Source organism: Salmo salar, chromosome ssa01, assembly GCF_905237065.1.
Source record: "Salmo salar chromosome ssa01, Ssal_v3.1, whole genome shotgun sequence".
Classification (NCBI taxonomy): domain Eukaryota; kingdom Metazoa; phylum Chordata; class Actinopteri; order Salmoniformes; family Salmonidae; genus Salmo; species Salmo salar.
In genome coordinates this window covers 161,650,406-161,653,631 of record NC_059442.1, presented here as the reverse complement: position 1 = coordinate 161,653,631, position 3,226 = coordinate 161,650,406, and the positions used below count along the sequence as shown (strand labels likewise).

The 3,226-nt window shown below is 38.6% G+C and overlaps 1 pseudogene; it reads left to right on the top strand.

The window, feature by feature from the left end:
• The first annotated feature begins 224 nt into the window (after window positions 1–224).
• LOC106571101 (GTPase IMAP family member 7-like) lies at window positions 225–2,899 on the top strand (annotated as a pseudogene).
• The last annotated feature ends 327 nt before the right edge of the window (window positions 2,900–3,226 follow it).

Below are 3,226 nucleotides of genomic sequence, written 5' to 3'. Positions count from 1 at the left end.
GGCAAAATGAAATTGACAAGCCTATTCAAACTGATTATTGATTAGGCCTATTGAAATTCTGTAGGCTGTTAGAAAGGAGGGAGGGGATACCTAGTCAGTTACACAACTGAATGCATTCAACTGAAATGAGTCATCCCCATTTAACCCAACCCCTCTGAGGGGAGGTGTTTTACGCTGAGTTGCAACATGCAATCATCCAACCAAAATGTGTTTAGGGCCCTCATGGCTAGAGCACGCCCATCACACAAGGCTATAGAGACAGTAATGATTCGTTAGATCACTCTAAAATCAAACAAACACAGCACATGACAGACGGCACAGCTCAAACATGAGTTCCCTGGATAATCAGATGGGTAAGTACACTCAGTTAATAGTATATTAACGTTCTTGTTGTATATATGATACTTGTATGAAAGGAAGTTAAATGTAATAATATCGTCAACTAGAATTGGTATTTATATCAGTAGACTACTGTAGTGCAAACCCATCAGGTCAATGCAATAATACTTTATATATTTTGTTCAGTTATCGTTAAACGGGTCAATGTACACAAAGTATGCTCCTTTATACTAACTTTTAATTCAACTAACAGTAAACATGTAGAAATACTGCTGTCAAACATACAGTATATTAAGTATATCCAATTTAGCTAAATTCAAATTACTTTATTGTGAAATGCCAGATCTTCTTTTGTGGTTGACACAATCAATAACAAATACAGAGATAAATACAGAGCCAGTACCCAGTTGACAGCTTTTCATTGTTTTTCTCTTTTTTCTAAGTAAATGTGTCGGGGTAAAAAGGACACCATCAGCTGCATGTTTAATTAGCACAGGTCTCTTAGTTTCCTGCACATTTGTTTTTCTGCATATGTATTGAATTTTGGCAGTACCTGCCCTGCTTGTAATTTCATGTTGATGGTTGGAGAATTTAAAAAAAAAAGTGTCTCTTAAAAACTATTCTATGATTTTTAAGAAGATGTTGAGACACTTTTTAAAACATACAATAAAGAGCATTTTTGATAGTGCAAAATGATTTTATTGGACATGTCATGTGATTGAGTGGGATCTCCATGGAATATCAGAAGAATAATATGACTCAAAGTAACATCACATGAATCTATGGTCAATAAAATATACCGTAGCCAAAAGGACAATTCAAATGAATCGAAATCTTGAAAAGGGGCAAACATTGCAAACATGCAAATCTGTGCCAATAGTGAAGAACTTGTCTTTGTCAACCAACAGAGCAGCCAAACCAAAAAGATGAGCTGAGGATTGTTTTGGTTGGGAAGACTGGAGTTGGGAAGAGTGCAGTAGGAAACACCACCCTGGGAGAAACCACTTTTACATCTAAGTTATCTTCCTCCTCTGTGACATTGGTGTGTGACAAAAACAAAAGGAATGTGGATGGGCAAATGGTTGCTGTCATCGACACTCCAGGCTTGTTCGACACCAAATCTACCCAAGAGGAGATACTGAACGAGATCAAAAAGTGCATCACTTTCTCTGCTCCTGGTCCCCATGCGTTCCTGATTGTGATCCAGCTGGGTAGATTCACAGACGAGGAGAAAGAGGCGGTGAACATCCTCCAGCAGATCTTTGGCAAAGAGGCAGAAAAGTACACCATCGTGCTTTTCACTCGTGAAGATGATCTACAGGGAGAAAGTATTAAATCATTCATTATGGGAAGTGAAGTTAGTGCAGATTTAAAAACCTTGGTCTTTGGAGCATGCCATGGGAGATATCATGCCTTCAACAACAGAGACCGCAATAATCGCTCTCAGGTCTCTGAGCTGCTTGAGAAGATCAACAACATGACCATAATGGATGGAAGACAGCACTACTACACCAACAAAATGTTCCAAGAGGCTGAGAGCGATTGAGGAGGAGAAAGATAGGATTCTGAAAGAGAAAGCAGACCAGACAAGGAGTGAAATGGAAGCACTGGAAATGAAATATGAAGGAACCGCTCTGGAGGAAGCGAAGAAGAAGCTGATGAGAGAAAAGGAGAGAGCTGCAAGAGATATAGCTGAAAGAAGAAATCGAGTTTTGAAAATAGCAGGCTTCACTCTTGCTGGAGCAGCTTCTGTTGGAGCAGCTGTGGTTGCCCTCAGGAAAGGGACCTGTGGAATACAATGACAGACAACAGTTTTGCCAGACTTTTAGTGTTTGCTGAAATGTTCAAACCATAATGATTAGGGGGAGCACATATTATACAGAAACACACTTATTTGGCATAACGTGTACATTTAAATAAACGGATGTGTTTAAAGATAAAAACATTTGAGGTGTTTGGTCTGAGGTACAGTTGATCCTAGGCTATGTAATTGTAGCATAATATCATACTTTATAAGTTTCACAGGTACTGTACATCCATATAATCAATATCCATTTTTCCCAATATACTTCAATACTTATTGTATTGTCATTTTTCACTTTACAGTTTAAATCTGAATGTTTTCCTCGATAAACTACCATTTAATACATTTTTTAAAAATGGTTGGAAAAACTTCAGTGAAGCCTATTGCATGCAGAAATATGTTTTTAAAATAAAAGTTTCAGTGAAATGGAACTGTAATAAAAAAGCTAAGACCAAAAAAATCTTGAATTTAGTTTGTTTATGGTTTAGAAATCATTTTGAAGTGGAAATGTTGTTGATTTTAATATGCAACATACAAAAAATGTGCTGTGTTGTCAATAATTTACTTAATAAATGAATAAATAAATCACAAAAATAAGAGTGAAAGGAGACTGAGAGGATATCAGTAATGGCAGTGAATACCGGTGTTACAAAAATATGGCACTGATCAGTAGCATGAACATGTTTGGTCTAAACACAGCTGTTCCGTCTGTCTGAAACTATAATTCACATTTCAGTATTTCATGACTGAACTCTTGCTTCAGGTGCTAACAGCAATGACCTGAGACTGGTGTTGGTCGGCCTGAGTGGAGTGGGGAAGAGTGCAGCTGGGAACACCATTCTGGGCCAAAAGGTGTTTGATTCCAGAATCAGCTTCAAACCAGTAACACTGAAGAGTGAGAGACAAGAAGGAGAGGTGTGTGGGAGGAGAGTGATAGTAGTGGACACTCCAGGTCTGTCCAAAAGTGACCTCTCTGAGGAGGAAGTGAGAGGGGAGATGAACAGGGCCATGACTCTGTGTGAACCAGGTCCCCATGCCTTCCTCCTGGTCATTCAGCTGGGTCGCTTCACAGAACAAGAGAAG